Source organism: Terrapene carolina, unplaced genomic scaffold (assembly GCF_002925995.2).
Source record: "Terrapene carolina triunguis isolate 2854851 unplaced genomic scaffold, T_m_triunguis-2.0 Scaffold58, whole genome shotgun sequence".
Classification (NCBI taxonomy): domain Eukaryota; kingdom Metazoa; phylum Chordata; order Testudines; family Emydidae; genus Terrapene; species Terrapene triunguis.
The window spans coordinates 86,659,435-86,671,740 of NW_020664409.1; the positions used below are offsets into that span (position 1 = coordinate 86,659,435).

A 12,306-nucleotide genomic window follows, 5' to 3' on the forward strand; every position below is an offset into this window, starting at 1 on the left:
GAGAAGAGGGAAGATACGTCATTACTATCATGGAGTCCAGAATGACCCTAATGAACTCCATTTTTGTGTGTGCTGGGGTCAGTACTGACATGTCTTTTCTTATTTTCAAAGCTAGTCAGGAAAATAGAACCTGAATATGGAGGATGAAGTCTATTACTTCTTGATGAGATTCTCCCCAAATCAGCCAGCTGTCTAGTATGAGAACACTTGGATTCTCATTTTCCTCAGGTAAGACGCCACTACCAGAAGGCACTTCATGATCTCTGGGAGGTATCAACAGGCCAAATGGTAGGACTCTGTGCAAGCAATGACAACCACCCAATAGGAAATAAAGATACCTTCTATGGGCTGCGTAGATCACAGTGTAAAAATAGGCATCCTGGAGACTGAGAACAGTGTACCAATCATTGAGGTCTACGGATAGGATAATAGAAGTAAGTGACACCATCCCAAACTTGAGCTTTCTAATGAAGGTGTTTAGTAGTCTTAGGTCAAGACTATCCTCCTCTGCTTTTTGGGAATGAGGAAGTAAAGGGAATAAGCCCCTTGATGAGATTGTTTCTACTGCTCCAAAAATGAAGAGATTGCATCACTAGATGTTGGACCACTCTCATGAGAGGGGACCCTGGATAGGAACGGAGAAGGTGATTGAGGGCGGGGAAAGAGACTGGAACTGGATGCTATATTCCACCTCTACAATGTCCAGAACCTGCTGGTTTGTGATGATGGTGTTTCAGAACCACAGAAATGGCATAAATGGTTCCCAAAAAGAGGGTACGGAAAGCTCTGAAGCTCTCAAGTGAGCAGTCAAATCCACTGCCTGGCACTTGAAGGAGGCAAGTGAATTGACACACCATTGAAAGTACTGGACTTCCTCCTGGAAATTGATGTTGCTTCCTTTGTAGATCCATCTCATTGTTGTTGTTTTTTTTTAACTGATTTTCATAAAAAAAACAATGAAAAGTACAAAAATGCAAATAACTTACAGCTTGTATATGTTTCCAAATACCTCATGCCTCACAGGATCTCCAACAGAATTACATAATCACACAATTTTACAACTTGTCAAAGCTGTAAGACAGACAATACATAACCAAACAACACTACATAGGCACAATATGTTAGGGAAGAGGTAACAGGAATAAAATGAATTACGTACATGAATAGGGAGAGGAGGGAAGTAGAAGACGGGGAGGGAAAATGAAGTGAGGTTAGGAGTAATGAAGGTTTGTCATTCTTTGGGCCATCTCAATATTTTTTTTATCCAAATGTATCTAAAAATAGGGTCCAACTTTCTTCAAATTCACATAATTGCTCTTTATAGCAATAAGCTATTATTTCTTTGGCTACTAACTCAGACAGGCCCAAATGTCACTGTTCTATCCTAAACGGAAGCCTACTTTTCCATTTTAGTAAATCATGTGCTTGGTGATCATCTGAGTCCTCAAGAACCAAAGATTTTGTGGTGGTTTTAAACCCAGTTTAGCAGGTAAGTAACCTATGACATAATTTTCATCTGAGATTTGACTGCTGAAGCTGAGCACCATTTTAATTTGTGTCCATTTTTTTTCCACAGCTGCCTGACTGTTGGTCAGTCCCATAGCATATGCATCCAGGTTCCTTTTTCCTTGTTACAGCACCAACAAATAGAGAATAAGGCCTTTCGCTTGCACAACCTCTGTGGCATCCAATGCATTTTGAATAAAATATTTTGTTGTATGATGCATAGTCTGAGATCCACAGAAGAATTTTTAACATTACATAATATGCTCTGCTATTGTGATTCTTTTAAGAGCTATGATAAATCCTCTTACCGTCCTTTCGCGAAGACCTCCAGACTTATGGAGAGCCTCTTCATTAACTACGTGTACAAAGAGGACATTGGCCTGGACAGTTTATGAAGCATTTTTAAGGTTCCCAGTAATCCCTGACCCATCTAGATAGGGAAAGTGCTGAAATGGCTCAATCTTTCTAAGTACCAGTATATGAAACAAATGAACACAGGAGATGGCCCGAAGACCTTAGTTCTACTTAGATAATATAAGAACACTCTTTTTGCATCTAAAGAATGTAATCTAGAATCCGCTTTACTTGTATGAGGTTCAGGAAAAAACACAGGTAAATTTATACTCTGATTAACATGGAAATCTGAAACTACCATCAGAATAAACTGAGGATGTGGTCTAAGAATCACTTTGTCTTTATACAAAGTAGTGGGGGAGTGTTTGCCATCAATGTGTGTAGCTCACTAATTTTTCTAGTGGAAGTTATCGTTATTATAAATGCTGTCTTTATAGAAAGATGAAAGAGGGAGCAATTCCATAACAGCTCAAATGGAGATTCATGTGTTCATACTAAATTCAAATTCCACACAGGGACTGGGTCATGAATGATGCCCTATGAGCATGCTTGGCCACGTTTTGGCCCTCCTTAATAAGGGATAATGTTAATTTCCTCTGATCTTCTGGTAAATTTGTAGTAAAGATAGCCATCTTCTCCCATAATTGAAACTGATATCTAGTCATAACTGCTTGGTAGCTAGCTATGTGAATGTTTCAGGATGCAGACAGAACCCATTTTCTGCCTAAGGAATCTCTGTTTTCCCTCCGTATCCATGGGGATGGAAGGTTGAAAACCTGATCTAGACTTTTGCATTGTTGCTGCTATAACCAACGTGTTTGGCTGAGGGTGTACATAAAAACAAGAAAATCCCTCCTTTGAGATTTGATATAATTTGTCCATCTTTTTAGAGATTGATTGACACGAAGATGGTTTGGACCAAAGGGATTTTGCCAGTTGCCACAGCCCTTCTAATATAAGCAAGGAGACTTTAGCCTTGGCAGTAGATGCCAGAATATCAAAAACTGGATGTGAAGGCTCCTCCAAAGCTATAAAGCTACTGATAACAATTTTAAAGTTGATGCCATCCTATCAATCAATTCATGAAATTGAATTGCATCCTCAGCGGGAGACGCTGCTGTCACTATCTTGATGTTGCCATCAAGAGATGAGCCACTCTGCGTCTCTGTGACATCATGTTGGAAGTCATCCTGTGGAGGTCCCTCCTGGTAATCCTCTTCTGAGAATGCCTATGTTTGAAAGGGTGGGGAAGGTGGAATTCTGTAACTCTCAGATCTGTATCCCTTGGGTCCATACCTCTCAGATCCACAGATTGTGTAGGATGTTGCTCCAGCATCAGACATTTCAACCTTCTAGTCTGGCAAGAGTAGACAGAAGGCGTAAGCACAGGCCAGGCCTACCAACTTCCCCAATTTGGTATCCGCATAATCAGAAGATCCAGTTCAACCTCCCAATTGCAAATCTGATCCTGGATCTGATATAGAAGCCATTGGTGAGATTTACAATGTAGGGACCCCAAACCCAAAAGGGGTCCCAAAAATGAAGGACAAGTCTTCCCTGCTGACACTATAGGGGTCTGAGGTGGTGGTGACAACTCTGGAGACCTCTCTCTGCACTTCTCACTTTGGTCTTTTGTCCAGCAGGAAATGTGATCCGATCAGATCTGAAGAAGGACAAGGATCCAGATGAATTTGAGCTGTAACCTCTATTACATGTAAATGGCCTTGCCCTAATGGACCCATTTGTCTTTCCTTCCTGGTACAAGGAGTGAAGGTGCTGCTTATCTGACAGTGTGCTGGTGAATGATTTTCACCCAAACATTTAAGCTCTCGTTGTACATATGAGAAGATTGGAAGTCTGATGGACAGGACACACATTTTTTGAAGCTTTGCTTCTGCCATGACAGTAAAATTCTTAACTAAGAAAACCCCTATACTATTTATATTAACTAATTTAACCTAACTACTAACCATAATTACTTTTTTTTTTAAATACTAAGGCACATAGCTACATGATTCTAATGGATTTAAGGAGGTTCACACATTCTAATGCTGCAGCAGTTGGAAGGAACTGAGACGGCAGTGGCACTAGCACTCTTCCTATAGCCACTCCCTCTGAGTGTGCTTGAGAGCTGTGTATGAGAGGGGCAAGGTGCTCCCTATGGGCACTGCTGCTACAGAGTTCCACCAGGCTGCTGCACCCAGTCGATGCATTGCAAAAGTGGGAATATGCAGAGGACAATTGAAAAAGAACTTGTCTGAGATCTTGAGCTATTCAATCAAAAGGGAGGATTATGGGCCTTGGAAGCTGAAAGCCTGGAGCAGATCTCTGTCTCTTTTTCCTATGAGTCTGATGCAATTTTTCTCTCTCTCACCCAAGGCTTTCCGAGAGGTAGATGATTGGTCTGTATACAAAGGGTTTCAGCCCCTACTAGTAGTAGCAGTTGGAACACTCTTTGAAGAAGAGTAATCATATAAGTCTGCCCAAGCAAGCCATGATCAGAAGCAGGACACAAAGACCTCTCTATGAAGAACATTTTCAGATGAAACTCTCTCTCTGCTCTTTTTTGAGAATGATCTGTACATAGTCATTATTCAAGGACCTTACTACCTCACAAGACAGGCAGTTCTTGAAATCTGGGGATTTATGTTCTGTCATGACAACCAAAATGGTAACGACAGTATCTCCCAGGTAAACAAACGTATGTCGTTATAAATATGTTGCTCACGGGTGTGGACCCTGAACCATACAGGTATATTGACTGAACTCCCAGGACAGACAGAGGTATGTTGATGGGAAGCCTTCTCCCATTGACATAGCTACTGTCTCTAGGGGAGGTGGAGTACCTACACCAATGGGAGAAGCTCTCTCATCGGCATAGGTAGCGTCTTCACCAAGCACTACAGTGACAGAGCTGTACCACTGAAGCACTGTAAGTGTAGACAAGCCCAAATATAACTAAGTACCTAACTATTCATTTACAGAATTCATGTATAAAAGAAGGGCACACAGTGTACAAAGAAGCAACCACTGCAAATTCCAACTCATAGCCACAGCTGGCGAGAAAGAACTCAGTAGTGGTTGGGGATGGCCCTGCTGGTCATAGAATCACAGAATATCAGGGTTGGAAGGGACCTCAGGAGATCATCTAGCCCAACCCCCTGCTCAAAGCAGGACCAATTCCCAACTAAATCATCCCAGCCAGGGCTTTGTCAAGCCTGACCTTAAAAACCTCTAAGAAAGGAGATTCCACCACCTCCCTAGATAACCCATTCCAGTGCTTCATCACCCTCCTAGTCAAATAGTTTTTCCTAATATCCAACCTAAACCTCCCCCATTGCAACTTGAGACCATTACTCCTTCTTATGTCATCTGGTACTGCTGAGAACAGTCTAGATCCATCCTCTTTGGAACCCTCTTTCAGGTAGTTGAAAGCAGCTATCAAATCCCCCTTCATTCTTCTCTTCTGCAGACTAAACAATCCCAGTTCCCTCAGCCTCTCCTCATAAGTCAGCCCCCTAAACATTTTTGTTGCCCTCCACTGGACTCTTTCCAATTTTTCCACATCCTTCTTGTAGTGTGGGGCCAAAAACTGGACACAGTACTTCAGATGAGGCCTCACCAATGTCGAATAGAGGGGAATGATCACATCCTTCGATCTGCTGGCAATGGCCCTACATATACAGCCCAAAATGCTGTTAGCCTTCTTGGCAACAAGAGCACACTGTTGACTCATATCCAGCTTCTCATCCACTGTAACCCCTAGTTCCTTTTCTGCAGAACTGCTGCCTAGCCATTCGGTCCCTACCCTGTAGGAGTGAATGGGATTCTTCCATCCTAAGTGCAGGACTCTGCACTTGTCCTTGTTGAACCTCATCAGGTTCCTCTAATTTGTCTAGGTCCCTCTGTATCCTATCCCTACCTCCAGTGTATCTACCACTCCTCCCAGTTTAGTGTCATCTGCAAATTTGCTGAGAGTGCAGTCCACGCCATCCTCCAGATCATTAATAAAGATATTGAACAAAACCGGCCCCAGGACCAACCCTTGGGGCACTCCGCTTGATACCGGCTGCCAACTAGACATGGAGCCATTGATCACTACCCGTTGAGCCTGACGATTTAGCCAGCTTTCTATCCACCTTATAGTCCGTCCATCCAGCCCATACCTCTTTAACTTGCTGGCAAGAATACTGTGGGAGACCGTATCAAAAGCTTTGCTAAAGTCAAAGAATAATGGATACACTGCTTTCCCCTCATCCACAGAGCCAGTTATCTCCTCATAGAAGGCAATTAGGTTAGTCAGGCATGACTTGACCTTGGTGAATCCATGCTGACTGTTCCTGATCACTTTCCTCTCTTCTAAGTGCTCAGAATTGATTCCTTGAGGACCTGCTCCATGATTTTTCCAGGGACTGAGGTGAGGCTGACTGGCCTGTAGTTCCCCGGATCCTCCTTCTTCCCCTTTTTAAAGATGGGTACTACATTAGCCTTTTTCCAGTCATCTGGGACCTCCCAGTCGCCATGAGTTTTAAAAAATAATGGCCAATGGCTCTGCAATCACATCAGCCAACTCCTTTAGCACCCTCGGATGCAGCGCATCTGGCCCAATGGATTTGTGCTCATCCAGCTTTTCTAAATAGTCCTGAACCACTTCTTTCTCCACAGAGGGCTGGCCACCTCCTCCCCATGCTCTGCTGCCCAGTGCAGCAGTCTGGGAGCTGACCTTGTCCGTGAAGACAGAGGCAAAAAAAGCATTGAGTACATTAGCTTTTTCCACATCCTCTGTCACTAGGTTGCTCCCTCATTCAGTAAGGGGCCCACACTTTCCTTGACTTTCTTCTTGTTGCTAACAGACCTGAAGAAACCCGTCTTGTTACTCTTAACAAGTGCCTTTTTATGCCCTCGATTGGAGGCATGAGGACACGCAAAGTGTGGGCACTACCCCAATGGACACTGTTGGCCACAAGAAAGTTATTCTTCACTCTGACTCTGAAACACTGTGGAGGGGTTCTGGTTAAAATGCTTCTCTGAACTAGTTTCAACTTAAAATACACTAAAAGACTCCTGATACCATTAGCATCCAATCACGCAGATGTGAACACAACAAATCAATAACCTATTAAACCATAAAACAAAACCGGGATGGATATCCGTGTACCCAGATTCTGAGAGAATAACTATATTATGATACTGAGTGTAATAGAATTCACAAGACTGAAACCAGTATAGATGAAAATTAAGTGTTTGGGAAAGGGACTCCAAGGAGATAGGGACACAAAGAGACGGTTAAGAAGGGAAGGGGGGGGGGGGAAGGGAGACAGAAACTGAATGGGAAACAAAGAGAGTAAGAAAAATAAAGACAAATAGAAGGGGGAGAAAATAAAATGATCAGTATAGGGATAAAAGAGGAGCAACAGAGGGACAATGAGGGGAGACTATGTTAGAAAGAGGAGTCAAGATTTAAAAATGTGCCTAAACATTTTTGGATGGCTTTGATGTCTCATTCTATCAAGTTACCTTGCTTAGATTTTATATTCTATGGGCAAAATTCTGGCTCCACTACAGTCAATGGCAAACATTCCTTTAAAATATAGCGGCCAGGAATCCACCATATTTTATTATTATTCTAGAAACAATAGCTTGAAGTGAGAAAGTGAAAAATGAGATTAATAGTAAGAACCATCTTGTGATCCTTACTCCAAACCCTGGTTCTATATATAATGGGGAGATACAGGTAAGCAAAATAAATTGTTCTTCAAGACCCTGCCAAAAATTAAAAGGTCAGCTAAAGATTTGTTTTTAATTCCCAGTAATTAAAATTGAATGGGAAATATTGGTTTCATTGGTTACTTGATCTTGTAACAAATAATAGTTAGGTTTATTTGCTCATGTATATATGCAAAATTTTATGTAGTTCTTCATAGAAGAGATGAGTTTAAACAATAGTTTGGTTTTTTTATTTGAATGTTGTAATCCCCTTAAACACCACTGTCACTGCAACTGAGAAATGAAATACATTTTGTTTGGGTTCAATTATTTGCAAACAAATCTGAAATAAATAGGATTTTGTCACATTAAGAATATTAAAAGGATTGTGTGTGATTTCTCATTATTCAGATGACAAAAAGCTTACTACAGATAATTATGGAATGGGAAAGTATGATGTTCAATTATGAACTGAAATTTGACCCTCTTTTTTCTTCAAAGAGGAACCCCCCAGGGTCTCAGTCATGGAAAAGATAAGATCTGTAAATGGCAATTTCATATTCTGTGATGATGATCATATCCCCTGGTCAGAAGAGGAAACAGCACAGCAAAAGCTTGATTGGGAAGCAAATTATGCATTCCTAAAAGGATTTTGTCTTTGAGCAACAGAGGTAACAGACTTCAAGTCAACAGCTACCTGAATAAGAGAATCTAAATTTAGTGGACAACAAATTGATTCCCCAAATCTTTTAATCTTGTTCTCCTCCCTCTCACCCCCCCCCCTCCATTCACATGAACTGATGAGAGAGACAGGAAAATAAGACAACAAATACTGAAGGGACTGAATTATGACTGAAGTATACTTTAATAGGTATAATCTGAATTATGAACCCAGCAGCAATTCTCCGGTTGTTTTAGAGCTCTTTGCAGAATGGATTTAAGAAGCAGCTTGGGGGGTGGGGGGAGGGAGAGGGTGTCTTATTCTGTTGAAGAAATTTAAACAGGAGAGTTGCGCCAATTTGTTGCAGGTCTACATTTGATGTTGGACGCTCACCTTACCTTAACAAGGAAGATATAACCAAGATGACATTTCCTGCTTTTATTTTGTGCTGATCAAAATGACTGGATTTACTTTTATAAGGAGGAGAAAATAAATCACCCTACTGAATCAACCCTGATGATTTCTTGGATTCAGATGACAAAAATGGGAAAGACAAAAAAATGGAATCTAACTAACATATTAAAAGCACACTGCACTTGGCCACAGTCATTGCTGTATCTATGAATTATGGCACCACGATTTCTGTAAAAGCTCAACCACTCTGTGTGTGAGAACATGAAATCCTTTGATAAGTTTTGTAAGACACAGGATTTGCACTAGCATCACTGTACTAAATTTCTCTTTCCATAAGTTTTGAACAAAAGTTGCAAGGCAGCAGTGCTACAGTACCATGTATATACTTTGTGAAGTGCTTTGGGATGAAAGGCATCAGAGTCAGATGGGAGTACTATTGTGGTCAAGATCAGCAAATAATCCCACTGCAGTCAAATGTTTTTGCTAAAATGATCATCAAGAAAATAGTTAGCAATATTCATTTAAAGTATTATTATACTTGAGAACTGATAACCCCTAGCTGACATAAATAGGCTGGGGCCCAACACAAGTACAAACAAAATACTATTCTGCAGATGCTCATACCAAAGCTGAAAGTACATCTACACGGCACACTCCTTTCAGTAGCAAGTAGAATGCATATACTACACGCCCCTCTGTATGGGTATAAATAGCAATGTCGATGGTAAGACACTGCCTAGGCAGTAAAGAAACCACTGAACTTCTGAAAAGCACCAGCAGCTCCTTGCTGTAGGAGTCTTTCTCTGCAGCAAGGAAAAGCTCTCATATCTCTGTAAGGCAGGGAAAAGCTCCAGCAATGGGGACACAGCAGGGAAAGGCTCCAGCAGCCAGGAGCTGCTGATCCTTTGCTTGCTGGCTCCGCCTTAGCATAGCCTTTCACTGACACAGGTAGCTACACACTTCAGAGTAGACGCAGCCTGCTGTTCACCGTGCCACGTAGTTACAACACATACCCTGCATGCCGCTTCAAGAGGTATGCTGTGCAGATGTAGCCTGAGTGAGAGGAAAGCATTCTGAAAGGCAAAATTCAGTGTTGAGAAACACAAGGTAATGTGCATTGGAAGGAATAATATTAAGGAATCACAATACACATAGATTGGTTTTAAATTAACTGTATTCACCCAAGAAAAGACCCTCGATATCAATTTGGGGAGCTCTCTATGCTCAATGCAGAGCAGTCGTCTAAAACAAGTGCACAAAATATTAAGAGGCATAAGAAATGGGATGGAAGATAATGCTGATTATGTTTTAACACTGCTATGTAAGCTGATACGATGTCCTCACCTGCAATATATTCGGTTCTGGTCTCCCTGTCTCATAACAGAAATAGTGGACAAAGAAGGGATTCAGAGATGGACAACAAAAATATTCAGAGGCATAGAAAAACTTCCAAATAGGAAGAGATTCATATCAGGAGTATTTAGTTCAAAGAGGAATAGTAGAGGCATACACAAATGAATAGCAAATAGAAGTTAAATTGATAATTCCCATCTACCATTTCTCATAATACAAGAACAAGGGGATATTCACTAATTTAAATCACATTTAGAACTAACAGAAGGAACCAAATTCAGACATGACACACATCCAGCCACCATTGCCTCCACCCTCTGAGTTCTGCATACACATGGACAAGTAGTGACACTCCATTTGGAGGTGTTTGCCAATGTGCTGGAGGCAGTACAGGAGTGCCTAATGGATCTCCAACAACACAGTAGATATACAGGAGACCTATCTGTTCCTAAAGCTCCCATAAGCTGTATTAACTTACCTGCGATGGTTACACAGCTGCTCTGCACTTAACCACGAATTTGAAGGCAGAAGTTTCTTTTCCCTCAGCACCTCAGAACCCCATCAGGTCCTTTGTGCAAAGCCCATTCACTGGGGCTTTGCACAGAGGTTACATAGGAAATGAGCTGATATATTGGATCAGAGTCCATCCAGGACAATATCCTCACTCCAGCAGTGGCCAATACCGGATATATCTGAGAAGTTGCACACGTGTTACAGACACTGACCTTTAAAAGCTGGGAACTCAGGGAGATATTGTCCCGAGGGATGGATGTAAGCTATAATGCTGGGACACATGACTGGGACAAAGCATGTGACTAACAGGATATAAAAAATAAGTCTTCCTGTCTCTCCAGCAGGGACTAACAGATCAGGAGAGACTTGCAAGGAACAGGAGGTGCTGGGGAAATCTCTCCAAGCTGGTCTGCAAGAGCTGATGGTCGAGCATGAAGCCAAAGATGGGGAGATTCAACAAGAAAAGCTGTTGGAGAAGGGCAACGGTGACTGAGAAGCCCAGTACAAGAGCCAAAAGAACTTGGGAAGCCCTGACACAAAAGTGAAGGAAATCCTAGGAAGGAACCATGTATGTGGCTGTTGAATATTAACATTGTGGTCAGCCATTTATTAAGTCAGCCAAAGGGAAAATGAGGCATTGCATCATACACAGAAAGGGAGAGTATGTGACCCTGATACACCAACATCTGTTCATCACTGATTAGCTTACTCCCTGATCCTGAGGGCCTAACTTTCCATTGTTATTATGAGTAGAAGCAGCAGCAAGTAGTATTAGCACTGTCTAGTGTAATTGTAGATAACCTCATTATCCATTTAAATGTTTAACCCTTTATGTCCACACTTTCACCACACATTCAAGAAAAGGAAATGTTTATGGTACAGCATGTTATACATTCATTAGAGGTTACAGTGCAAACATTTAGCCACGGGCACACAGCGACACTGACACTCAGGGATTACATTGCAATAGGCTCCTGAAACTCTTAAAACATCAAAATTGCTTGTGACTAGTTTAACAAATATTCACATTTGAATTAGCTAATATATATTAGAAATCATTTACACAAATTGAGATAGGAATTGTACCCAATATGCATTCTGAGGATTCGGAGGAAAACAAAATATTTGGATTAATGCTCTCTGGTATATACTAATGGCATAGGTTAAACACTCTCTTAACCCACCAAAGAAATAAGTATATGTTTACAGCTGGAATTTATGTATAATTATTTAGGACCATATTTTGTCATTCTTTCTCATGCTAAGTAATTACTTACTTTGTGAGCAGACCCATTCATATTCATGTTACCACTCAAAAAGCAATGTACCTTTTAATCTGAAGAAATGTTGAAGAAATCTGACTCTTAACAAATTAGTGGTGGGCATTTTCTATGAAAGTCAGATAGGGCCTACATCATGACACTGATTAAAGTGCCATTTTCTACCACTTCATTCCTTTTTCTGATTTCGCTCACTCATTTCCTCTTTCCCTGAAAGTAAATATTTTAAATGGGTGCAAAGGGGGAGGGAGGACAGGTTAAGGCATTAAACTAAAGGAAAACACTTGTTTTACAAAGCCTTGCTTCCAAAGAAAAGGGATTATTCTATTTCCAAGTAAGAGTGGCAACCCACATAAATTAGTCACAAACAGAAGTGCCTAACAGGAGGCGTTTCAGAGGGAGTTGAGAGAGGGAATGCGAGAGGCTTTCCTTCACGGTTCACCTCTACTTGTGATTCCAGAATGACCACGATGTAATGGCTGTGCCATGTTTTCTTTTTTGCCTGAAGTCAGAAGAGAC

General features: G+C 41.3%; 1 protein-coding gene across 1 annotated transcript in view; it reads right to left on the reverse strand.

Moving 5' to 3' along the window:
• Window positions 1-12,306, reverse strand: part of CSMD3 (CUB and Sushi multiple domains 3) — a 1,099,171-nt gene that overhangs the window by 337,118 nt on the left and 749,747 nt on the right. The gene's annotated exons all lie outside the window — the stretch shown is intronic.